Here is a 27,315-nt window from a genome sequence, read left to right as displayed (position 1 = left end):
CACAGAATCTGGCAATCACAGGGCTGATATTGCAGAAACACACATTGCTAAGTAGTGCTAGGCACAAGAATATATACGCAAGCACATTCCAGAAAGGTGGAACCAGAACACCTCGATACCAAACATTGAGCTAGTCCGTTGCAATGAGAATACATGTGTTAGTGTACCTGTAACCATGGAGCAAGGACATTAGGACTGTGCTTCGTAGACAATAAACCTGACCAAGTGTTTACGCTATGAACCGAGTCTGTGGATTTATTGGGCAGTTTGATTGGAGCCTGCTGTATGGGCTATCTGGCCAGAGTCAGTACAACACACAGACATCACACACACACCTGACTACAGGTGCTATGGGGAGGAGAGACTGGATTACAGATTGGGTCCAAAGCACAGAGACAGAGGCAGTGCTGCTTAGGGTTGCCACCTTTCTAATGACTGGTAACTGGACCTCCAAGGCCCCACCCCTGCTCCACCTCTTCCCCCAAGACCCGACCCCCGTCGGTCGCAGGGTGTTCACCAGCATGGCCGAGGCCGCCATGTGTGCCACCTGTGGGCTGCGCAGTGCCACACGCTGCCACAAGCCACATGAGCAGCCTGGCCCCCAGAGGTGGCAGCTGCTGCTGTGCTGCCTCCTTCCTTCTGCTTAGGGTTGCCACCTTTTCCACAGATTAAAAAAAAAACCACACACACACACACACCAGGGCTTGTCAAATGGCACCCAGACACACAAGCCAAAACCCGGACAGTTCAGGTGAAACCTGGATAGGTGCCAACCATGGTGCTGCTACTTGCCCCCCCCAGAGCATGCGAGGGAGTAACATGCACTGGGCCAGGTGCACGTGTGTTTGAGTCCCAGTTCTTCCACTGACAGTTCTTAGTGGCTCTATACAGCCCGCTCCCTCTGTACGTATTACTTGTATCCCCAGAGAGCCTGGGCCCCAGGCATGAACCAGGACCCCAGTGCCACGCATTGAACAGCCAGTCCCAGCACCAAGGAGCCCTCCCTGTCGAGCAAGGCCTCTCCCCCTCCCAGCGAGGAACTGTCCCTGTTCTAGTGCCCAGGAATGCCAGGGCACTTCAGGCAGAGCTGGGGCTGGGGCTCTCTTATGAAAGACCCAAGTCCTTGCCACACCAGCTTGCAGAATGAAGCTGCCAGTTGCACGTGCTTTGTATAGGACCCAGCCTGGAAAGAAGCATTACAGGAGTGGCAGCAATCACCAGCAGGGATCGGCCAGGGCAAAACCAGCAGGAAGGCTAAGGAGGACACATTCTATGGGGCTAGACACAGAGAGGGGCTCAAGGAAGCAGAACTTCTGATTTTCAGGCAGCTGTAGCCATGAGGCTGTGAGCAGAGAGGAGCTAAAAGCAATGCCATAAGCAGCCTCCCTGCAGCTGGTAAAAGTTTGTTAAGTCTCACAGGGTGTGCCTGCACGGCCAGCAGAAACCTGCAGCAGTAAGTCTCTGAGACTGGGTCTACATGAGGCTTGGGCTCCGGCACTAAACATAGCAGGGTAAACGAAGCCCAAGCCTCATCCTGACCCAGCTTTGGATGCACTGGGGCCCTGAAGCCTAGGGACCGGGCTGGGATACACAAAAGCATCCCTAAAATAGGTGCAGCCTTGGACAAGCACTGCCCAGCTGGTAGCATTCTGCAGACAAAAGAGACCCATCACCTAATACTGTAGGGAGAGTGCACTGAGCAGGACCCCAGAAACTGAGGAATCTGGTCCACCTCTGCTGAGGGCTGTTTACATTTCTATGAACCTCACAGCCCTTGTCTTTAGCCAGGCCTGACGCCTGATGGTAACTGAAAGGCTGCACAAGGTCACGGCCCAGACAACGGGGAATAGGGCTAGCAAGAGCCTAGTCCCTCTGCAGCGCCCCTTTGGGTCGTGACCAAGTCACACGCTTGCTCAGATCTCGTCATCTGGGTTAGGGCAGTTCCATCACAGGCCTGAGGGTGGAAACTCAGCCCTTCACTGAGCCCCTCTGGAGTCCTCTCCTGGGGCCCAGAGGAGGAAAACAGGAAAAACAAATGAAACAACCACCAGCCCCAGATGAGCCAGCAGCCTCCCTTCCTTCCAGGAGTCTTGGCCAAAGTACAGTCTGGCTCCACATTCTCTGGTCAGCCCCCAGAAAGCACCTTGCAGTGACTGGTTATAGTGTGACCTGCCTTCCTTGCAGGCTGCTTGAACAGTCCGTGGCCATAGGAGCAGGTTCTGCCTGCCGTGGGGCCCAATCCTGGGGCTGAGAGGTCTGTTCTCCACCCAGAGCTGCCTCCACCTGAGCTGTGCTCCTCCCTTTTGAACTCTTCCTCCAGGCCTGACCTGCCTTGCAAGTATGGCAGGACGAAACCACTGCAGCCCAAAGCAACTCCTTAACCCCTTCCTGCCTAGCGTGGGGTTGGTACGCCCTGTTACAAGCCCCCATGTCTTCAAGGTGGCAGCATGGCAGATTATTATTGGTTGAAAGGATAAAAGGATAATTTAAAAAAATGCTTAAAAATAAATGTTATCAATTTAAATGTTCATAGTTGCAGGAAATTAGGTCATTATTTAATGACAGCAGATGTTGAGATTCAAAAGTTAAAGGTTTATAACCTGTTATAACACAAACTGTCAACATCACATGTCAAAAATATACAAACTAAACATCCTTCAATCAGACTAAGTTCTCAAGTAGCATTTTTCTCACTTTGCCTGTTTGGAAACTTCCATCATCAGTGGTAATAGTTTTCCACTTGACATTTACCAATAAAAATCAAATCTATCCATGCCTATCAACGTGGCAAACCTGATTCTTATCCAGTGAGCCGCACCTGTTCTCGGCATGAATGTGCCTGTCACAGAGCCACAGGATTGGCTATGTCCCAGCTTTAAAACAGTGCATTGGAGGAACCCTTGCAGAGGTCCCACTCTTCTCCAGGGTAGGCCATGCAGCCTGAGCCCTTCCTAAACTGAGCCTCTGGGCTCCAACATTCCTGCTTCACACCACGAGTTCTGCCCAGCAAGTCCAGCCAAGACACACTCAGAGTCTTTTCACCCTCACTAGGGATCAGTGCACCTCAGCATGTATTTGCAGTGACATCAGACAAACCCTACTCTGTTTTGAAAAGGCTATTAGTCACAGGGAAATCCTTAGGTCAGCACAGAGAAGTAAAGGCTGAGGCTCTCTCTACACTGGGCAACACAGCATGGGGAGGAGGTGAGCAGCCCTCAGTGGTGAAAGAACAGGTTAAGGACTATTTAGAAAAGCTGGACATGCACAGGTCCATGGGTCCAGAGCTAATGCATCCAAGGGTGCTGAGGAAGTTGGCTGATGTGATTGCAGAGCCATTGGCCATCATCTGCATGGGAGAGGTAGATACGCTGGAGAGTAGGGATAGGGTCCAGAGTTACCTAGACAAATTGGAGGATTGGGCCAAAAGAAATCTGATAAGGTTCAACAAGGATAAGTGCAGAGCCCTGCACTTAGGAAGAAAGAATCTCATGCACCGCTACAGGCTGGGGACCGACTTGCTAAGCAGCAGTTCTGCAGAAAAGGACCTGAGGATTACGGTGGATGAGAAGCTGGATATGAGTCAGCAGTGTGCCTTCATTGCCAAGAAGGCTAACAGCATATTGGGCTGCATTAGTAGGAGCATTGCCAGCAGATCAAGGGAAGTGATTATTCCCCTCTATTTGACACTGGTGAGGCCACACCTGGAGTATTGTGTCTAGTTTTGGCCCCCCCACTACAGAAGGGATGTGCACTAATTGGAGAGAATCCAGTGGAGGGCAATGAAAATGATCAGGGGGCTGAGGCACATGACTTACGAGGAGAGGCTGAGGGAACTGGGGTTATTTAGTCTACAGAAGAGAAGAATGAGGGGGGATTTGATAGCAGGCTTCAATTACCTGAAGGGGTTTCCAAAGAGGATGGAGCTTGGCTGTTCTCAGTGGTAGCAGATGACAGAACAAGGAGTAATGGTCTCAAGTTGCAGTGGGCGAGGTCTAGGTTGGATATTAGGAAACACTATTTCACTAGGAGGGTGGTGAAGCACTGGAATGGGTTACCTAGGGAAGTGGTGGAATCTCCATCCTTAGAGGTTTTTAAGGCCCGCCTTGACAAAGCCTTGGCTGGGATGATTTAGTTGGTGTTGGTCCTGCTTTGAGCAGGGGGTTGGACTAGATGACCTCCTGAGGTCTCTTCCAACCCTAATATTCTATGACGCTATGACTACAAAGCCGCCTTGCACTGACCTAGTTGTGCAGTGTGACAGGGTGCTGGGTAAATTCCTCTGACACGCCAGCTCCCATTTAGGGGAATAAATTAGAGCTGCCTGGCCCTAATTCGGGAAGCAGAGATAGCTGCTGCCTAATTAGCCTGGGGCTGTATAAAAGCCTCGGAGGAAGGAAGCCAATGGGGGAGCAGAAAGAAAGAGAAAAGGCAGGGAGTGGAAGCAGGGAGGTAGCTCTTCCCTCCCTACCACCTGCCTGCCGATGGTGAAATGATGGTGGGAATAAGCCTGTGAATAAACTGCACCAGTGGCTATCATCTCCAGGGTCTCAGTGACTTTGTGGACCTAGCAGAGGCAGGAGCCAGGGTGGCCTGCTGCGCTCTGTTACACACTGGAGCTTGTCCAGGATCCATGCCGGAGCAAGTGTTTGGCAGCCCGAAGATAGAGGAGACCCTGCAATGGCTGGTCAAGCAGCAGGAGATGGTGCAGAAGGCAATGCAGAGTTTTCAGCAAGCCTACCAGATGGAGAGACAGGCCTTGCTCATCTGGCAGGCAGAACAGCAGAAGAGCCTTCAGGACCTCATTTAGGAGCAGGCCGGCATCCAACAGCAGCTCCTGCAGAAAGTGGTGAGTCCCACAGGAGGTGATGGCGTTCGGGCGCCAGGCCTAGGACTATGTAAAATGGGCCCAACAGATGACCCCAACACCTTCCTAGGTACATTTGAGTGGTAGCTGTGGGAGCTGGATGGGACAAGGCAACCTGGGCCCTGTAACTGGCTCCCTACCTAGCTGGCAAAGCCCAAGTGGCCTACAGGGCCTTAAGTGAAGAGCAGGCTAGGAATTATGTAGCAGTAAAGGCAGCCATCCTAGATCAGGTGGGACTGTCTGCAGAGAAGTACCACCAGAAGTTCTGGTTGGCAAGGTGGATGGGGTGGGGTCTGCGGCCCCAGGCATTCACCCAAAAATTAGAAGACTGGGCCACCTGCTGACAGTGGGGGAGATCATGGATGCGCTCATCCTAGAGCAGTTTTTACAGGGCTTCCCCGAGAACATAAAGGTGTGGGTGAGGAGACACCAACTGAATACAGGTGAGGCGGCTGTAAAACTTACGGAGGAGTACACGGAGGCAGACTTCCCCACGAAGAAGGGAGAGCTGTGCAAGGAAGTGGAGACCGGGAGGAAGCCCAGAGAACCTCTGACCGGGAAGGGCCTGGAGAACAAAAGGGAGGACACCCAAGGGGCTCCCCATGGAGTCCAGGCTGGCTGTCTGCTGGCAGTGTGGACAACCAGGACAAAAGAAGGGGGACTGCCCCACATGGACTGTGGGTGGGCAAATGCTGGAGGGCAGGGGAAGGGGCCGAAGCTGTCCACTATTCCAGTAATGTTGGGGAGGAAACCCCAGCAAGCCCTAGTGGACTCGGCCTCAGCTTGTTCTCTGGTACAAAGGAAGCAGGTGAGGCCACGCTGGTGCATGCCCAGTGTGAAGATGGACGTGGACTGCATCCACAGGGATAGGAGGCAATACCCTACGGCCCAGGTGCCCCTCAAGGTTCGGGGCAGGTTTAAGTGGTTGCGGATTGGGGTAGTAAAGGGCCTGCCTTACCCGGTACGGACTGGGACTCCTTCCTGGGAGGGAAGGTGGGCAGAGGGAGAAAGCCCAAGATAGGAAAAAAGGGGAGATCCCCAGAAGATGGGGGTAGAGACCTCCGAGCAGGAAACCCCTAGACAACAGAGCTTGAGAAAGGAGAGGAAAACTATGGGTGAGACATCCACCCAGGGTCCTTGACTGGAGAGCAAAGCCCAGCGGAGGCCCTTATTAGTGGACCTCCAAAGGAAGAGACCCAGGCCCCTCTGGACAAGTCTGGGGGACAGAAGTCCCGAGTGTCCAGGAGAGGGCTGGGACCAATCCTGAACCCCTGACGGAAGGGAAGGGAGGGGAAAAAACAGGGGAACACCCAGCGGGCTGTGAATGCTTCGAGGACCTGTGGGTTGTGGTGGAGCTGTGGGTCCATCCACCGCCCACACAACGTAGTTTCTGTGGGAACCCCACACGGCAAGCTCTAGGAATGACCCAAAAGAGGGGAAAGACTCTCCTATAGAGCCCCTGCCCCCTACCAGTAGAGGAAGGAGAGGACACAGAGGCGTGAATCTGGCAGTTGGAGAAGGAGGGGAGGTGCGTGCAGGGCCGCCCAGAGGATTCAGGGGGCCTGGAGTCTTCAGCGGCGGGGGGCCCCGCCGAAGATCCAGCACTTCAGTGGCGGGTCCCAGGGCAGAAGGACCCCCCACCGCCGAATTGCCACCAAAGACCCAGAGTGGAAGAAGCTCCGGGGGCCCGGGGCCCCACGAGAGTTTTCCGGGGCCCCCGGAGCTTCTTCCACTCCTGGTCTTTGGCCCGGGCCCTGCGAGAGTCAGGCCCATCAGCTGAGCACAGGCAAGCCCAATGCAGGGGAATGATCCTTGGGTAAGCGTGTATATTTATTTCCCACCACACTGATAGTTGTCCCAACTTAGCAGGATACAGCTATCAACTTTCCATAATGGAAGAGGTACCAATACAAGAAAGTTAGCATTGTTCCCTGCTTTTCACTCCCCTATAGGATTAGATGTGGGGGGACCATGCAGAGCAGTTTGTTTCTAATTTCTAGACAAATTAGAGGATTGGGCCAAAAGAAATATGATGAGGTTCAACAAGGACAAGTGCAGAGTCCTGCACTTAGGATGGAAGAATCCCATGCACTGCTACAGACTAGGGACCGAATGGCTGGGCAGCAATTCTGCAGAAAAGGACCTAGGGGTTACAGTGGACGAAAAGCTGAATATGAGTCAACAGTGTGCCCTTGTTGCCAAGAAGGCTAATGGCATTTTGGGTTGTATAAGTAGGGGCATTTCCAGCAGATCGAGGGACGTGATCATTCCGCTCTATTCAGCACTGGTGAGGCCTCATTTGGAGTACTGTGTCCAGTTTTGGGCCCCACACTACAAGAAGGATGTGGATAAATTGGAGAGAGTCCAGCGGAGGGCAACAAAAATGATTAGGGGGCTGGAGCATATGACTTATGAGGAGAGGCTGAGGGAACTGAGATTGTTTAGCCTGCAGAAGAGAAGAATGAGGGGGGATTTGATAGTTGCTTTCAACTACCTGAAAGGGGGTTCCAAAGAGAATGGATCTAGACTGTTCTCAGTGGTAGAAGATGACAGAACAAGGAGTAATGGTCTCAAGTTGCAGTGGAGGAGGTTTAGGTTGGACATTAGGAAAAACTTTTTCACTAGTAGGGTGGTGAAGCACTGGAATGGGTTACCTCGGGAGGTGGTGGAATCTCCTTCCTTAGAGGTTTTTAAGGTCAGGCTTGACAAAGCCCTGGCTGGGATAATTTAGTTGGGTTTGGTCCTGCTTTGAGCAGGGGGTTGGACTAGATGACCTCCTGAGGTCCCTTCCAACCCTGAGATTCTATGGATGTCCCTTCTTCATCGAGATCTCTCTGGATGATACCTTCCATGGAGGTACACTGCAGTCCTCTCCCAAAGGTTTCTAGGGATGGCAGCCTTATTTCTTCCTCTGTGGTAAGGCACTTTCCCACATCAATTGGCGATAACTTCGACAAGCACCACTGCAGCACACAGCCTAGCAGCACACAAGCCCCGAAAGGTTTGGGATGCCAGCAGCAGCTGTGATCTCTGTGCCTTAATTACCCTCAGGAATGAGATATGAGCTACAATGACCTCCATCTGGTGGTGGAAAATGGAGCCCGTATTCAGTGCCATTGCCCTATACTCAGTTTCTGCAACTGAGCAACTCTTTCCTCATTTCCCTCACCCCAGCAGGCCCTCACCCCAGCTGGAGCTGCAAGTGGTGCCATGCACAAGCTCTCTGAAGCAGAAGTGTCAATAAGCATGTCTGGTTTAAAACGTGAGCAAGGAAAGGGAGTTCTGAATCATAACTTTCACTTTCCATTATGACTGTACCGACAATGGTACTTGTGTGTGTTTTATCTGCAATTGCTGCCATTGAGGGGTTCCTGCTCCACACCGGTGGAATGCTAGAGCCTGATGAGGAGAAAGAGGACGACTCAGGATGACATGTTCAGTCCAGGGCTGCATTAGACCGTGAGCAAAGGGCCTGGGGGATGAACATTAGACAGATAGACTGGGAAGGAAAGAGTAGACAGGCCTAGGACACGCAGCAGGAAAAGGAGGGGGAGATGCACCATGACATAATGGGGCTTCTCTAGCAGCAAATAGCTGCTGCAGACTCTTGTGGACCTACAGGTTCAACAATCCCAGGCTCGCCTTCCTTTGCAGTCTATGGAGAACTCCATTACAGCACCTCCCTACACCCCCACCCCTTTCTTACATCAGGGGCCACATCCCTAGCCCGACCCGGGGACATTAAGGACAACCACAGCTTCACATACATAGACCTGTGAGCCCCAGTAGTTGTACGTGGAGGTAAAATGGGCATGAATGTTTTTTCCCCCTTAATAAATTAATGGAACAGAACTTAACAAGTTTTTAAATGTATTTGCTTTTAAATTGCAGAGATTTTTACACTGGTTTGTTACTGAATAAAATTCTATTTGGAAAATAATCTATATTAGTTCATAACATGTGCTGTGGAGTGCCTAGCAGTTCTGAAAGCACTCACTTACTTGCTACTGTATAGTGTGATACAACTTGCAGGATCAGCAACAAACAGTGTAATAATCAAATGTACAGCCAGCTCCATAAATTAATAGGTGCATTGGTAGTGTTATAGTCATAAATTTACACCAAGCACCACACAAGTCTTAACGCCCCAAAACAGCAGGGCCAGGTAAATCACAGGACACCACAGCATATTACTGTGACTCACTGCTGAAATGCTCTTTCAAAGTCTCCCTGAGCTGTACAGCTCCATGTTGAGCTCTTCAAATAGCCCTTCTGTCCAGTTCAAACTCAGCAGACAGCCACTCCACCTCCTCACTAGCAGCAACTTTTCCACCTTTGCTTCACAGATATTATGCAGGACACAGCAGGCAGCTAGAACTATTGGGATGTTTTTCACTGAGATCCAATCTTGTGAGTAAACACCAACAGCATCCCTTCAATCTACCAAAAGTGCATTCAAACTGTCATTCTGCAGCTGCTGAGCAGGTTGTTCAATGTTTCCTTGGTGCTGCCCAGGTGGCTGGTGTACGGCTTCATGAGTCAGGGAAGCAAGGTGTAGGCTGGGTCCCCCAGGATCATTATTGGCATTTCCACATCACCAATGGTAATCCACTAATTGGGAAAGAAAGTCCCTGCCTGCAGTTTTAAGAACAGTCCTGTTTTCTTAAAGATGCGAGTATCATGCACCTTCCCTGACCAACGGACATTGATGTTGGTGAAGCGTTCCCAATGACGCATCAGCACTTGCATAACCACAGAAAAGTATCCCATTCTGTTAAGATACTCTGTGGCAAGGTGGTCTAGTGCCAAAATAGGGATGTGTGTGTCATCCATTGCTCCACTACAGTTCAGGAATCCCACTGCTGCAAATCCATCCACTATGTCCTGCACATCGCTGAGAATCACAGTCCTGCGCAGCAAGAGATAATTAATGACTCTGAAACTTGCATGACAGTGGCCCCTGCAGTGGATCTTCCAATTCCAAAATGATTTGCTACTGATCAGTAGCAATCTGGGATTGCAAATTTCCACAGTGCAAATAAAAATGGAACGCTGAACTTTAGTTTCCCTAGCCACAATATGTATAGGTATCAGTTGAACATAATGTTTTATTGATATACAGTAGAATCCTGTTTATCCAAGCCTCCATTAGCCGGCTTTCTGTATTAACTGAACCACCAGCCACCTGGGGCTGAGAGTAGCAGGGCTTGGATGGTCAGCCCCTGCTGCCCATAGCTGATGAGCGCCCCCCCACCCCAAGCTTAAAATAAGAGATATAAATCTCTTTGCCAATTCTCCTGAATATATGATTATCCAATCTGGCCCCAGTCCCAATTAGATCTGATATAGTGGAACCCAGTTTAAATGATTTTTGAACGTGCTTTACAATCTCAAGAAGGGGAGGTTGCATGCACTGAATAAGTGACACTGGTACTTTCAGTAAAATTTAGTTAATATATGTTTTTATTTTTTCACAAAATGTAAATCTGAAGATTCTCTGTAAAAACGTGAATTCCATGTTTTTCTGTAGCAAACGGATTTCTAGGATCCCCGATAACAGTTTTTCCTTTAGTGCAGGTGGTAGACATCTGTGCTGGAGATGTGAAGATGCAGGGCTCAAACATGACTGATGACCCATGAACACATGAAAGGTCTCATAGTTACACATGGTGGAATTTGTTTTTCCACTTTTTTCTTGCTTTCTAATGCCTTATTTAGTTATGGAAAAAAAATCTCTTTTAAAACAGCTGCTATTTAAAAAAAAACCACTCCAATCTGCCAGTTAGGGCATGATGCGACAAACCGCTGAGTGACTAGTCACACATTCTAAGCGCTCATGTCTCACGCTGGCAACACTGGGAGTGAGACAGGGAGCATCTCTAAACAAGCTGTGCATTGCATCAGGAAAGAATCTCCTGGAAAAATCAAGCTGTAAGGGCGACATGCCAGCTCACGAGAAAGTCCCAAATCAGGCCTTGGCACTAGACCCACCTCTCTTGCCTTGGCTCTCTCTCTCCCCTGCCCCTCCCCCAGACTGCATGGTTTCAGGCTTTAGTTTGTCAATGCCCAGCCCCCTGTGCCTTAGAACAAAGTGGCCAAGGGTGAGGAGAGGCAGCAGTAGAGCCAACAGCACTTTACAAAGGAGACTGTGGGTAGGTGGGAGGTGCTGGATCCCCAGCTCAGGCAGCTCAACTTGCCTTGTGCCCATGCAACAGGGCTGCGGCCATCCCCCTCATGCCTGCATCCAGGCACTTGAGTCTCTACCCAGGCTGCGGATTCATACTGTTGTTGCTAGGCTGATGCCTGCTTCATGAGCCACTACACTGAGGTCCCAGCCCCGCCTGCTCCGGCACCAGGCAGTTAAACCCCAGCTTGGACAGGCCCACGGGTGAGTCTGCCTAGCCTGAGATCAGTCACTTAGGCGAGGGGCTCTTGGATTGGGGGGCACAACAAAGCAAGCACCCTCCCCTTAGCACAAGCAGCCAGAGGAGTGCACAGACAGGGCAACTCCTTTCCTCCTACTGGGCTGTCTTTGCCCCCTCCCATCCCATGAACCAGTCAGAGAGCGGCTCCATCAGCCCTCCCCTTCCAGCGCTGAGGCAGGGCAAACTACTTCGAGGGGCTGGGGCGACTGCTCCGGCCCCAGAGCTGAATGTGGCATGGGGCAAGAGGAGGAAGAGGAAAGGATCCCTCTTCCCCCCACCCCCTGCAGCACCAACCCCCACCAGCATCAATTCACCACCACCATTTTTACTCCTCAGCTCACAAAAAGGCTGAGAAATCATCCCATGGCCCAGCCCCACATTCCTGCCGTGGGACATGGAGGGTAGCAGGATGATGGTTCACCTTACGGTCCATGAGATGTTGAAAACCACTGATCTAAACCACCTAGGGTCTCTCTACACAGCAAAGAAAAGCCCATGGCTGGCCTGTGCCAGCTGACTCGGGCTTCGGGGCCGCTTCACTGCTGTGTAGACTTCCAGGCTTGGGACCCTGCGAAGTGGGAGAGTCCCAGAGCCTGGGCCCCAGCCCAAGTCCGAACACCTACACAGCAATGAAACAGCCTGCAACCCAAGACCCATAAGCCTGATTTGACTGGCAAGGGTCAGCCATGGGTGTCTAGGTGCTGCGTAGACCTGCCCCTAGTCACCACCCACATCCCTTCTTTGTAACCAACACTGCAGAACTAGACAACCCCTCTGCCCACAGTCATACTATCATAGACTGTACAGTTTAGGGCCAGTACTCTAGTGTGTAAATCCCCCCCCTGCAAAACACAGCAGCAGCCTGCCTGCAAATCTCCCTTCCTCTCCTTAAAGTTTATTTGAGTTGGTTTTTAAAACGTCCCTATATATTTACCTTTCTGGTTTATAACAGATGCACGAGTCCTGACGATGTAAGTGAGCTAATCTGCTCAGCCCCTCAGTGTGTCCCCTACACATTTAACCGTAGGGTGGGCAGAATCGAAGTCCACCAGCAAGGCTGTCTGTCTAGCCATGAAGGTGACAGACAACCTAGACTACACTAGCTAGCGTTACACTAGCTATAGAAGGGAGAGTGTTAACGGAGCACTCATAGTAAAAAAGTTCAGCCTTCTAACTCAGACTCTCAGTGCTACAGACATAAATCAACATGCGATTGGAAAAAGGCAAATATAGTGTCCATCTTTAAAAAAGGGGAAGAAGGAGAATCCAGGGAACTACAGACCAGTCAGCCTCACCTCTGTCCCCAGAAAAATCATATAGCAGGTCCTCAAGGAATCCATTTTGAAGCACTTGGAGGAGAGGAAGGTAATCAGGAACAGTCAGCATGGATTCACCAAGGGCAAATCATGCCTGACCAACCCGATTGCCTTCTGTGACGAGATAACTGGCTCTGTGGATATGGGGAAAGTGGTGGATGTGATAGATCTTGACTTTAGCAAAGCTTTTGATACTGTCTCCCACAGTATTCTTGCCAGCAAGTTAAAGAATTATGGATTGGATGAATGGACTATAAAGTGGATAGAAAGGTGGCTAGATCGTCAAGCTCAACAGGCAGTGACCAACAGCTCAATATCTAGTTGGCAGCCAGCATCAGGCGGAGTGTCCCCTGGGTCGGTCCTGGGGCTGGTTTTGTTCATCTTCATTAACAATCTGGATGGTGGGATGGGCTGCACCCTCAACAAGTTTGCAGATGTCACTAAGCTGGGGAAGAGGTAGATATGCTGGAGGATAGAGTTCAGAGTGATCTAGACAAATTGGAGGATTGAGCAAAAAAAAAAAAAAAAAATCTGATGAGGTTCAACAAGGACAAGTGCAGAGTCCTGCACTTAAGACGGAAGAATCCCATGCACCGCTACAGGCTGGGGACAAACTTGCTAAGCAGCAATTCTGCAGAAAAGGACCTGGGGATTACAGTGGATGAGAAGCTGGACATGAGTCAGCAGTGTGCCCTTCTTGCCAAGAAGGATAATGGCATATTGGGCTGCCTTAGTAGGAGCATTGCCAGCAGATTGAGGGCAGTGATTATTCCCCTCTATTCGGCATTGGTGAGGCCACATCTGGAGTATTGCGTCCAGTTTTGGGCCCCCCACTACAGAAAGGATGTGGACAAATTAGAGAGTCCAGTGCAGGGAAATGAAAATGATTAGGGGGCTGGGGCACATGACTTATGAGGAGAGGCTGAGGAAACTGGCCTTATTTAGTCTGCAGAAGAGAAGAGTGAGGGGGGATTTGATAGCAGCCTTCAACTACCTGAAGGAGGGTTTCAAAGAGGATGGAGCTAGGCTGTTCTCAGTGGTGTCAGGCGACAGAACAAGAAGCAAAAGTATCAAGTTGCAGTGCGGGAGGTCTAGGTTGGGTATTAGGAAACACTTTCACTAGGAGGGTGGTGAAGCACTGGAATGGGTTATGTCAGGAGGGGGTGGAATCTCCATCTGTGATAAATAAAAGCGTGGGGGGCATAGCTCCCTTTTATGGACAGCCAGCCAGCCAGCTAGCTAGCTACAAAGTCCCTCTTGATGGCTGTTCTCTGTTTGCTTTACCCGTAAAGGGTTAAAAAAAGCCCACAGGTAAAAGGAAAGGAGTGGGCACCTGACCACAAGAGCCAATGGGAGGACTAGAACTTTTTAAAATTGTAGAAAAAACAAACAACTTCCTTTGTCTGTTGTTTTTGTTCTCCGGAGAGCAGAGACACAGAGCAGCAATGCTGTAAGCAGCTTTAAAACCAGGTATGAAAAAGCATACCTTGAACCTACTTATCTGAAACCCAGATATGTAAGTAGATCAGAAATGTCTAGAACAGGGTTTGGCAACCTGCGGCACGTGAGCTGATTTTTACTGGCATGCTGCTGCCAGCCGGGGTTCCGTCCGCTGGCCCCGCTCAGCCCACTGCCTGCCTGGGTGAATGGAACCCTAGGACGGCAGTGGCCGGGACTCCGCCTGGCAGGAGACGGTGGACGGAGCCCCAAACCAGTGGGTGGAGCCTCAGTCCGCCGCCAGTCTGGGGTTCTGTCCGCCAGCCCCACTCAGCCCGCTGATGGTCTGGCGTTCCAGCCGCCGGCCCCTTGCCAGCCAGGGTCTCGGCCCCCAGCTCCGCACAGCCCGCTGCCGGCCTGGGGTACTGGCAGCCAGCCCAGGGCTCTGCTCCTGGCCGGGACCCAGCACTCTGCAGCGACCCCCAGCTTCTAAAAAAAAAAAAAAAAAAAAAAACTCACATGTCTGGCACCCCCATAAAGGGCATCTCGCACGCCCAGGGGGTGCGTGCACCCCAGGCTAAGAACCACTGCACTAAACTGATAAGATCAGCATTTTAAATTTAATTTTAAATGAAGCTTCCTAAACATTTTAAAAGTCTTGTTTACTTTACATACAATAGTTTAGTTATATAATATAGACTTATAGAGCGAGATCTTCTAAAAACGTTAAAATGCATTACTGGCATGTGAAACCTTAAATTAGAGTGAATAAATGAAGACTCGGCACACCGCTTCTGATTAGGTTTTATTTCGTAAGGCTTGTGGACTCCTCTGTGCTAACCCCAGATGCTTGTGTTTTGCTTGTAACCTTTAAGCTGAACCTCAAGAGAGCTATCTTGATGCTTAATTTTTGTAAGTGAGTTTTTTAAACCTAGCAAAAGCCTAAGTTAGAAATATCTTCTCTTTGCTTTTAATAAAATGTACCCTTTTTTAAGAACAGGATTGGGTTTTTGGTGTTCTAAGAGGTGTGTGCATGTGTTTAATTAGCTGGGAGCAACTGCTAATTTCCTTTGTTTTCTTTCTCAGCTCTTCCCCGGAAAGAGGGTGAAAGAACTTGAGGGTACCCCACAGGAAGGAATTCCCAAGTGCGCCTTCCTGGGTTTCAAGGGGTTTGCATTTGGGTGGTGGCAGCATCTACCCATCCAAAGTCAGAGAAAACCTGTGACCTTGGGAGTTTAATACCAGCCTGGAGTGGCCAGTATTAATTTTTAAAATCCTTGCGGGCCCCCACTTCTGCACTCGAAGTGCCAGAGTGGGGAATCAGCCTTGACACCATCCTTAGGGGTTTTTAAGGCCCAGCTTGACAAAGCCCTGTCTGTGATGATTTAGATGAGCACGGGGCTGGACTAGATGACCTCCTGAGGTCTCTTCCAACCCTAATCTTCTAAATACATTCTTCAGATGTCCACACTAATGGCAGGAGCCTGGTAATAAACAGGAGGAACTGGAAATGCTCAGGCAGAAGAAATCTGACTGACTTGGCATTACGGAGAGTGGTTGGGAGAAGTCACATGACAGGGGGATCAGATGGATAATCAGCTGAACATGAGCCTCTAGTGAAGGCCTGCACAACTCGTCAAGCGGCGAGGGCCATATTACTCCAAAGAAAACAGCTGAGGGCTGAAACTCCCCGGCCCTGCCGAAACACCCTCCCCCCAGCGCCGCCCAGCCCCCCCCCAAACACATCCCCCACCCCAGTGCCGTCCAGCCCCCCAGAAACAACCCCCTCACTATAAAGCCTCGCCTCCACTGCCCGCACACTCGGCTCGTCATCCCCCCATGAAATAAGGGGAGGGAAAAAGGGGGACAGTTTGAAGGGATTTTCTGGGGCTATGAACTAAGGGGAGGGGAAAGGGTGGCAGTGTGAACGGATTGGATGTGACTGTCCAACACACAAACAGAAGGGCCACAGGGAGCTTGGGGTAGGGAGGGGAGAAAGACAGTGTGATAGGGGCTGGGAAGAGGGCAGCAGTTGGGGCAGGGCAGGTGCACACACGATCTCCCCCGGGGATTTCCTGGCTGCCCACAGACAGTTCAACCCCCCACTCCCAATCACTACAGAGGCCGCCCCGGGACCAACCAGCGCAGTAGTCGCCCCACCCCCAACCGAAGGGGAGGGTTGGAGGGGGTCTTGGCCCAGTCTCTCCACCCCGCCCCCCCCGAGCTGCAGCTGGAGCCCAGGCTGGGCATCCCTCCCCTCGCTCGGCACTTACTGGCTCTGCCTCGTGCCCAGTGCTTCCCGCCTCAGCGGGCCCTGGAATTGACGCACCCGCTGTATGCCAGGCAGGGAGAGCGGGAGACGGAGACATGTGCAGTTCGGGCTGTTAGGGCGGCTGTGAGGCGCCGCCCCCCCCCCCCAGGCAGGGGGCAAACCCAGCAGCCCCACCCTGCCGCTTGCCCGCGGGCCACACAGTGAGCCCACGCGGGCCACATGCAGCCCGGGGGCCGCATGTTGTGCAGGCCTGTTCTAGTGCATGCTATGGCCAAAAGGGCTAATGCGATCCTTGGATGCAGAAACAGGGCAATCTTGAGTAGGAGCAGAGAGGTTATTTTACCTCCATATTTGGCACTAGTATGACTGCAGCTGGAATCCCATGTCCAGTTCTGGTGTCCACAGTTCAAGAAGGATGTTGAAAAGGAGGGTTCAAAGAAGAGCTACAAGTATTGGAAAACATGCCTTACAGTGATAGATTGAGTCTTCAAGTCACCCCTTAACCTTTTCTTTGTTAAGCTAAATAAACTTGATCACAGTCTATAGGTATCCATATGGGAACAAATATTTAATAATGGGCTCTTTCATCTAGCAAGGTACAACATGATCCAACTTCTGAAAGTTGAAGCTAGACAAATTCAGACTGGAAATAAGGTTTAAATTTTTACTGGTGACAGTAATTAACCATTGGAACAATTTACCAAGGTTCATGGTGGTTTCTCCATCACTGACCCTTTTAAAGTCAAGACTGGATGTTTTTCTACAAGTTCTGCTCTAGGAATTATTTTGGGGGCAGGTCTCTGGCCTGTGCTATACAGGAGGTCAGACTACATCCTCAGAAGCATCTCTTCTGGCCTTGGAATCTATGACTGGGATGTTAAAATTAACTGGGACTCTACTTAGGAAGAACAAATGGGGGGGAGAGAGGGACATTCTACATCACAGATACCATTGCCTGCTTTAGTTAGTGATAACTCAGAAACACAGGGTCTGAGATGCTAATGGACTGACGGTCTAAATGGTGAAGCACAAGATGAGGTAGGAATGGGGTTTTATCACAGACCAGCAAACCAGACTGGAGAGTAGGACAAGCAGCTCCTTAAGCCTCTATCTACAATGGGTAGGAAGAAACTTATGTTGGGGAGAGGGGACTTGCATCTGTGGGACGCATGCTGGAGTTTCATGCTGCCAGTAGTATATCATCTTTGGAGTTTCTACAGTTTATACACGATGATTTTCTAACTCAAAAATGTTGCAATTTTTATTAGACTTCATTTGATAGATGAAGATGGATTGATGACAAAACTTGACTTAGATTGTAGCTTTTGGGGCAGAGACCATGTCTTTGTTCTGTGTTTGTACAGTGCCTAGCACAATGGATCCTGATCCGTGACTGGGACTTCTAGATAGAAACAATAAATAATAATAGCAATGAATGAATGAAAAATGAATGGATGCCTATGAGCAAATTACTATGACCTAATTACATGCATTATGTGCAAACAGAATATAAATCACAACCAGTAATATAGGTACTTGGAAGTTTAAATAGTCCAATTTCCAAAGCTAAAAATAATTATGAGTAAAAATGATTGTGAGCAAAAAATGTAAACATCAATGTGTGATCCCAGATTGGGAGTTAAGACCATTTTACTAAATGCCCCAAAGTCTGCAATCACTCAGACAACAAAACAACAGCAAGCTACTTTGATTTGAAAACCAGTTTGGCTAGGATAGGACAGTAAAACAGCAATAAAAATAAGAAATCACTATTCCATAACAACTGAAGATAACTGATATGAGAAGATAAAGGAATTAATGAAATATCATTGTCACAAAGTCTACTGGGTATTAAGTAATTTGTTAAATACATTAGGATAAAAAGGAAACTTAATAATGGTAGTAGAGGCCCAGTATGGTGTAGGTGATAACACTGTCAAGAGGCAGAAAAGACATCAATAAATGCAACAAAGTTCAATGAATATTTCTCTTTGTATTTGTTATACCGCACAGCTTGGTTCCAATGTCAGATAATCAGGATGAAATAACATCTTCCCCAGCGACCCTTAGGAAAGGAGGTAAACCGTATCTACTAAAGATAAAATCAGCAGGTCTGGATAACTTCATGAAGCCATAGATTTTAAGGCCAGACAACTATTGTGATATCTAGTCTGACCTGCAGAACCCAGACCAGGAAATTTCATCCAGAGATTCCTGCATGAAGCCCATAAATTCTGCCTGAGCTACAGGAGATCTTTTAGAAAGACATCCAGTCTTTCACCCAAGCATTTTAAAGTTTCTTGAGGAGCTCTCCTGTGCACTGGTGTTAATTTTTAATACATCTTGGACTATTAGGAAGTTAGAGAGGACTGGAAGAAAGTTAATGTTGTGCCAATATTTAAAATGAGTAAACAGGACAACCCAAGTAATTGTAGGCTGTTTAGCCTGGCACTGATCCTGGGCAGAATCATGGAATGGCTGCTCCAGGACTATCACTAAAGAGTTACAGGATAGAAATATAAGTGATACTAATTAACATGGTTTAATGGAAAATGGGACTTGTTAGAGGAATTTGATATTGTTCTTTGACGAGATTGCAAGGCTGTTGGGTCAAATTAACTGTATTGATGTAATATATTTGGACTTGTTTGGCTTAGTAATGCACAACATTCTGATTAGAAAATTAGCACTATACAAGATCAGTATGTTGCATATTAAATAGGTTAAAACTGGCTGACAGATCTCAACCAATTATACCCTGAAGAGACTGGTTTTTAATCAATGATCTAGAATAACTCATTGCTGATAAAGTTTGCAGCTGACACAAAGACTGGTGGGTTGGTGAATGGCGACCAGGACAGGTTACTGATATAAAGTTATTTGGATCACTTAGTAAGATGAGTGTAATGTAAAAACTCATGCATTTTAATACAGCCAAGTGTAAGGCTATCCATCTAGGAACAAAGAATATAGGTCATACTTACTTACTTAGGATGGGGGAGCTGTATCCCAGAAAGCAATGACTCTGGAAGGCACCTAAATGTCATGGTGGATAACAAACTGAACATGAGCTCCTAGTGCGATGCTATGGCTAAGAGTGTAAATACCATTCTTGGAGGTAGAAACAAGGGGATATAGAGCAGGAGTAGGGATCTGATTTTACTTCTGCATATAGCACTGATGAGACCATACTGATACAGTGCCCAGTTCGGGTCCACACTTCATCAAGGATGTCTAGCAGACAAAGGTAGAACACAAGCCAATGGCTGGAAGATGAAGCTAGACAAATTCAGACTGGAAAAAAGGTGTAAATTTTTAATGGTGAGAGTAATTAACCACTGGAACAATTTACCGAGGACTATGGTGATTTCTCCATCACTGACCATTTTTAAATCAAGACTGGATGTTTTCTAAAGGATCTCCTCCAGGAATTATTGTGGGGCAGGTCTCTTAACTATGTTATACAGGACGTCAGACTAAGTACCTACATGGGAAAGATTTCTGATAGTACACTGTGTGATGGAATTGGAGTTGCTCTGTAACTGTTTACAAATACTGTATGTTGATGTGATTACTGGGGTGTTTGCTGTATGAATATACTGGTTTAATTGATTTAGGGGGAGCTGTACGGAAAACAAACAAAAAGAAAAGAAATACCCATAAATGGCTCAAGCAAACATTTGAGACAGACAATGCCAGGACCAGAAAGTGAACCAGAAAATCAAGAGGGCTAGAGAGCCTTTAAAGGGGACTCTCTCAAGAAGGGATTAGTTTCTGGAGAATTGATCTGAGTAAATGAGATCCACTTAGGGTACCTGAAGTGCCATGGTCACTATCCCAGGATGGAAGGGTTTTACAGGAGAAAGCCGTGCATTGTTTTAAAATCCTTTTTCTCTATGTTGTTTGTTTTAGCAGTAGGAACAAAGCATAGGTTGGATTGAGATGGCTGTCTAGTTACTGTATTCAGCACTGGTAAAAGGCTCCTGCAGGGAAGAACTGCAGATGCCAGTCTCTGCATACCCAGCAGGTCCTACTCAGTTGATATACAGGGTCCTGTAGTACAAGGCCAGGTCTAAGAGCTGAGAATTGCATGATTCCACCCCAGAATAGGTAAAAACACTAGGCCTCCGGGGTTGCATTCAGAGAGGCCAGGAAAGGGCAGAGGTGCAGCCAGCCCTGAACTGTGACAGAGGCTCTCTTTAATCTAGCAGACACAGGCAGAAACAGATCCAGCAGATGGATAACTGCAGTCATAGTTCAAAGGGGAAATAAGGTGCATTTTTTTAAGGCAAATTGATTAACCCTCAGCACAATTTACATGGGGCTGTGGTGAATTCTCCACCATTTGGAGATCAAGACAGGGGGTCTCTTTCCAAAAGTTCTATTTTAGCTCCACCAACAGTGCAGGAATCAGGGGGCAAATGCCATGTGCTAGGCAGGAGTCAAACTAAGTATCATAGGCCTTAGAATGTATGAGAGTCCAGACAATTGAGAGATGCTACATTTAATGCCCACAATTAGCTCGGCTCCTGTTACCAGCTGAGGCACTTGTTGTGCATAGGAATGCTCTCATCCAGCTCTACCCCAAGCTGAAAACTTCCTCAGATGGGGTGGCACCACTGGGTGCACAGCAGCACACGACACCATGCTGCCCACCACAACTGGCAGGCCTCTCAAACAGGCATTCCCACTGCAGCTCAGTCTCCAGCCCTCCTGCTATGCCACATTCACAGGAGCAAGGAGCAACAACTGCTGACCAGCAGGGAGGGGAGAAGGTGGAGGAGACCCCCCTACCAGTAGCCCTTCCCCTGGAGCCAAGAGGGGATCAAAGGGAGGGACCTGCAGGTACCCCCAGGTTCTTCTGGGGGGGAGGTGGTTGGGCTGCTACATTATCCACAGAAAAAGAGGGGCAGTGCAGGAAATGAACTGACCCTGAGCTGCTGGCTCCCCCTCCCCAGTGACACAGCCCAGCCTTCTCTTTCCACCCTCCCCATGTGGGAGCCACCAGCAGGCTCCCTGTTTCTGATCTCTGGGGGAGTGGGGAGCAGGGGCCCAGCACCCCTGCGGGCAGCAGCTATGGAGCCCAACAGAGAGGTCAGGCCAGGGCTGAATTAATTGCATTGACTAGAGTGGGAGGTGGCTTGGTTGCATGGAGGCGGTCGGGGGTAAATATTGTAGTGGTGCCAGCATGAGGCTGCTGACTTCGCTGTATGGGGAAAGGAATGGAGTGGCAATGGGAGGCTGAATTAATTGCAGTAGGGCTGGGAGTTTGGAGATGGGAACAGTTGAACTAATGGCATTGGGGCAGGGACCTCCCTCCATCTCTCCTCAGATCTCTTTGCTGATTGTGCCCCATAAGCTGGTCAGGTGAGGACTCTTTGCACAGCCCCCAGCCAGTGACCTCCCATCCCAGACTATAACAGATCCCAGCACTGTTTTATATTATTCCCTTGTTGGGGGAACATCATGAACAAGGTTTTGCCACTCACAGCTACTGCAAGTTGTTGTCAGTCTGTGAAGCAGACCGACAAAGAGTCCTGTGGCACCTTATAGACTAACAGAAAGTTAGTCAGTCCGTACAATGCCATAGGACTCTGTCGCTTTTTTACAGATCCAGACTAACACGGCTATCCCTCTTATACTTCACAGACTGAGAAACACTGCACATCTCAGCCACTGCCGCTGGCTTGTGGCAAACATGGGGGGCTATGGTGGCTGGATCTCCCCCCAACACACACACACACCCCTTGTCCCTCTGGGGCCATGTGCAGAGGCCCTAGCACAGGCACTGGTTAGCACACACTGAAAGGAAAGGGCCTGAACAGGAGAGATCTGCAGACCTGACAGGGTCCAATTCTCACCCACCTACATGCACAGCTCCAATGAAACACCCCCATCCTGCAGGCCAAGGGCAAGCCTCCCAGCCCTAAGCACCAAGTTCCACTGTTACCAGTGGGTGCTCGACCCCACCCTCACCCCGCCCCCATTCCACCCTCTTCCCCCAAGTCCCTGCCCCGCCTCTTCTCTGCCTCCTCCCCACTCCCTCCTGGAAAGTCCTAAGCACCAGGAAGCGCTGCGAGATAGGCAGAGGAGCAGGGACGCAGCGTGCTGGGGGAGGGAGGTTGGACGGGGAGCTTGGCTGCCAATGGATGCAGAGCACCCACTAATTTTTCCCCATGGATGCTCCACCCCCTGAGCACCCATGGAGTCGGTGCCTATACTCCCAGCCTCCCTGGGAATGTAGAGCAGGGCTTGTTGGCATTAGAGAAAGCACACACATCCAGTCCATGAGCATGCCCGACCCTTCCTTTCCAGTGGTGAGCTGGAGCGGGTTCCCACCAGTTCCCAAGAACCGGTTGCTAAAATTAGACCACCGTGGAGAACCGGTTGTTAAAGGGCCAGGGGGTAGGCAAAGAACTCCGGTCCGTGGGCTGGACCATCCTGTTGCTCCCAGGATCCCCAGCTGGGGAGGCTGAGGTTCCCCCGGCCCCTCCCCCATTTCCCCCTGCAGTGTGGCCAGCCGCTGGCACCTGCTGAGCGGCTCAGCTGAGCTCCTGAGTAGTCCTGCTGCTTTGAGCTGCAGGCAAGGTGGGGGAGAGGGGCTGCAAGCTCCAGGGCCGCTGGCGGGGGGGGGCAATTTTTCCCAGGCTCTGCAAGGGGCCCCTGGTCCCACGAGTATGTCTCCCCCGCTTTCCCCCCCCCCTTAAATCAGAACTTTTTATAGGGAACCGGTTGTTAAGATTTTGGCAGCTCATCACTGTTCCTTTCCCCATGCATCATCCCAGCCAACTCTTAGGTTAGTAAATGAGCAGGAAGTTGTCATGCAGCACTCCCAGCACTCACAAGAGAGCAGGGCCCAGCCCCTCACAGGTATTTGGATGACTACTAAAATGGACAAGAGCTAGGCACCTAGATACCTTTGAATCTCTGGGCCCAGCTGCCTGAGGCTCAGCTCCACAGACCCATGTGAACCCTGGCAAGGCAGTGAAGCTGGCAGAGGAGGGGCTGGTTGGAAGCAGGTTTGTTATCTCAGGTCCATCTTCTCCTTACAACCCACCCACCCTGAGCAGAGCACACAGCTCCCCTGCACTAGTGCTTAGGACAGGGCCGTGATGAAGTGGGGATTTTCCCTTGTTATGCTGTATGTGAGCCTATGTGGGTCTTGCTGTTTTGCCAGCTGGCTGGGAGTCACATCTGGCTGCAGAGTTGGGGTGCAGGGCCCTCTGGCTTCCCCAGAGTCCCACCTGGGCAGACTCGCTGTAGGAAGCACACGGTGAGAAAGGGGATGCTGAATGCTTCGAGGTCAGACCCAGGAAGGTCGAATCTGTGTAAGCTTCTTGCCCTGGAGACAGTATGCTCAGAGAAAGGAGGCATGCTCCCCCAGAGTCCTGACTGGAACTACTCCATACAAAGCCAGAGCATCGCCCTGGTGACTCCGTGACAACTGGTAGCAGAGGTGGGATAAACTGGACCCCATAGACAGAGCATCCTGCAGTAAGTAACTGAGGAGCAGTAAAACAAAGGAGGATTAGTGAGAGACAGGCATGCTGGAGGCTCCGAGAGGTATGGTTCCAGGAGGAGCCTACGGCTTAACCCCGAGAGAGGTGGACCCCCAAAAAGGGCTGTCGCACTGAAGGGGTTTCTCCCAGGGATCATGGGGAGCTGAGAGAGCAAAGGCCTGCGAGTCCGTGACTACTTCGGAGTAGCGTGGAGATGGCCTATAACCATCTCCTTAAGAAAGTCATTGTGGTCCTGTGCAGAGAAAGATGGCTACACATTGGAAAGCTCACTAAGGCACAGCTGATTGCTCAGTTGGAAGAGGAGGGGCATTAATGCTTTCTTCCTTGAGTGATGTAAAAGCATTTCCAGCACTCTCCGCTGTTAATTATTTTATCAATAAAGCTTTAAAATGTAGACACTTGATGTATTTAGTCATCTTCTCCCCCAAACAATCCTGTGGCATCAGCCTAATCAACTGACGCTCCAGGCAGATTGGTAACAAAAATCTGTCACAAAGTCTGACTACGGAATCAGGGTGCAGGACCCTCTGGTTTCCTCAGTAGCCCTGCCCGGGTGGACTCGCTGCGGGAAGCACATGGTGAGGAAGGGGATGCTGAATGCTCCGAGGTCAGACCCAGGAAAGTCGAAGCTGTGTAACCTTCTTGCTCTGGAGACAATATGCTCAGAGAGGAGGCATGCTCCCCCAGAGTCCTGACTGGCTTTGTATGGCGTGACAAGGGCTCACAGAGTACGTCTATACTACCCACCGGATTGGCAGGTAGTGTTCGATGTATTGGGGATTGATTTATCGCGTCTCATCTGGACGCGATAAATCAATCCACTAATCGATGCCCGTATTCCACCTTGGCAGAAGGAGCAAGCGGAGTCGACGGGGAAGCCGCGGCAGTCGACTCGTCACCATGAGGATGGCCAGGTAAGTCAAACTAAGATAGTTCGGCTTCAGCTACACGAATAGTGTAGCTGAAGTTGCGTACCTTAGTTCAACCCCCCCGCCCTCCCCGCTAGTGTAGCCCAGGCCACAGTAACAGGCTAACTAATGTTCCAGAGGCCATGCTGAGGACTGGCACGGCTCCTCCATAGACCAGGAGTCTGCCCTGTTAGACACTATGGAGGCCTCAGACATGGCAGAGCTGGGGGGCTATAGAGCCCCAAAGATATTCATCATAGAAGTATAGGACTGGAAGAGATCTCGAGAGGTCACCTAATCCAGTCCCTTGCATTCAGGGCAAGACTAAGTATTATCTAGACCATCCCTGACAGGTGTTTGTCTAACCTAGGGTGACCAGACGGCCCGATAAACTCGGGACCGTTCCGATATTTGGGTGGTTGTCCCACGTCCCAACCAATCTTTGGTCGGGATGCAATTTGTCCCGATATTTCAGTCTGCCGGCAGTACTCACCTTTTTTTTTCCTTCGCGCTCTGCCAGCAACACTCAGCTTTATTTTTTTTTTTTGCTCCGCTGGCGGACCCGCCCCCCGCATGTGTCCTGATATTTTCTTCATCTTATCTGGTCACCCTAGTTTAACCTGTTCTTAAAAATGTCCCATGACAATGATTCCACAACCTCCCTAGGCAACTTATTCCAGGGCTTAGCCACTCTGACAGGAAGTTTTTCCTAATGTCCAACCTCAACCACCCTTACTACAATTTAAACCCACTGGTTCTTGTCCTATCCTCAGAGGTTAACGAGAACAATTTTTCTCCCTCTGCCTTGTAACGAACTTTTACGTACTTGAAGATTGTTATCATGTCCCCTCTCAGTCTTCTCTTCTCCAGACTAAACACACCCAGTTTTTTCAATCATCCCTCATATGTCATGTTTTCTAGACCTTTAATCATTTTTGTTGCTCTTCTCTAGACTCTCTCCAGTTTGTCCACATCTTTCCTGAAATGTGGCACCCAGAACTGCAGTTGAGGCTACACCAGTGTAGAGCAGAGCCGCAGAATGACTGTGCATGTCTCGCTCAGAACGCTCCTGCTAATATAGCCCAGCCCAGCGGGATGTCTAGTTTTTCTCCAGCAGTGTTACACTTCCACAGGACAGAGCGGCCCGAGGACCACAAGTCGCCGGAACGCAGTGCCACAGGCGCCGTGGGCGCCACTGGCGGGTTGGCCCGGTGCATGCTGGGAGCTGTAGTTTGCTCTGGCTACAATTCGCCGTCTGGGGGAGCCGGGCTGCCGCGGCCCCGTTACCTGGCGCTGCGCGGAGCGTCTGGGGCCGCGGCTCGGCACCCCGCGGGCAGGGCCGCGCAGCCCGCTCACCGCTAGCCTCGGCCACCCCGCTGAACCCCTGGAGGGGCTCGGCGCTGCCCCGCCGGGCTCCAGGTACCCTGGGCTCCCCTCCACCAGGCCGGGGGGGGGGGCACAGCCCGGCCCGCGGGCGGCCCTGCCCTGTCCGCGCACTAGTCGGGGTGGAAGCGCGGCGGGACCCTAGGGCGTTTTAACACGCGGCAGGCGGGAGACGCGCTGGAGCCGGGGCGGGGATCCCTCTCCCAGCCGGCCCGGTCCGCAGCACCCCGTTTCCCGCAGAACGTTCCGCCGGAGCGAGCTCGTCCCGACCTCCCGCAACTTGTCCCAAAACTTCGGGGCCCGCCCGGCCGCTCCCGGGCTCTGCTCTCGCCCCACCGCGCTGATGCAGCGCGGAGTCTTGGGCGACTGGGCTCCCGACCCCGCAGCACTTACCTCTAGACGCGCCGGAGTGGGGCCGCAGATTTCTTTTCCCGGCCGAGCGCGAACTTCTGCCGGCTGATGCAAGACGCCGCCGAGCGCCGGGGCATTCTGCGGATTCCTGGGCCCCGGCCAACGTCCCACAATCCCACATCTTGCACATTTGGCTTCAATTAGGGGCTGGGGGAGCCAGACACCAATCAGAGCTGGCTTCTCTGCAGAGGCTCGCTCGGCCCAAGAGAATGCGCGCACAGCTGTAATTTACAGCAAAACCCATTCACAGGAAGGAAACAATCCCGAAGCAGTGAGTGGCTTTACACACCCAGGCAGATTGTTTCAGGGGGTGTTTTATGGCTTGTTGATTTAGGTAGCAGAGCAGAGTTGTATGTGAACGAGAGAAAGGATTAAAGGCAGCTCCTCGCTAATATCCCCCAGGTGCTGGCACTGAATCTGGCTGCACGGACCTCCCCCCTTGACACAAAGGCCAGAAGAAGCAGTTGGGATAATCTGGTCTGCAGGGATCCTGCCTCCAGCTCAGCGAGGCTCTGTGTCGCTCCTGCAATGTTTGAGGGCCACTACACAAAGGCAAGGCCAGAGGGGCTGCAGGGTGGCCTCACAGCTCCTAGGGGATGAAATAATGAACCAGAACCCCCTATGGGGCTTAACTCTCCATGCTGCCTGGAGCCATTCCCTGTGTGCCCCTGGGGGCAGGGTGGAACAGGACACTCCACGTCTCCAGGAGACAGCCTGAGCAAAGGGGGGCAGCCTGTAAGTCTCCCTAGCCCAGAGAGCTGGGCCTTGACAGGGGTGCA

General features: G+C 50.7%; 1 protein-coding gene across 2 annotated transcripts in view; it reads right to left on the bottom strand.

The window, feature by feature from the left end:
• Window positions 1-26,731, bottom strand: part of DDR2 (discoidin domain receptor tyrosine kinase 2) — a 150,133-nt gene extending 123,402 nt beyond the window's left edge. For both annotated transcript variants that reach the window (XM_045027695.1, XM_045027694.1), the window contains exon 1: window positions 26,519-26,731. The gene's annotated coding sequence lies outside the window, so the exon portion shown is untranslated. The remainder of the gene's footprint in view (window positions 1-26,518) is intronic.
• Between the last annotated feature and the right edge of the window lie 584 nt (window positions 26,732-27,315).

This window comes from Mauremys mutica, chromosome 8, assembly GCF_020497125.1.
Source record: "Mauremys mutica isolate MM-2020 ecotype Southern chromosome 8, ASM2049712v1, whole genome shotgun sequence".
Classification (NCBI taxonomy): Eukaryota; Metazoa; Chordata; order Testudines; family Geoemydidae; genus Mauremys; species Mauremys mutica.
Note: the sequence above shows the minus strand (reverse complement) of the source record. Positions and strands in the feature narration are given on the sequence as shown.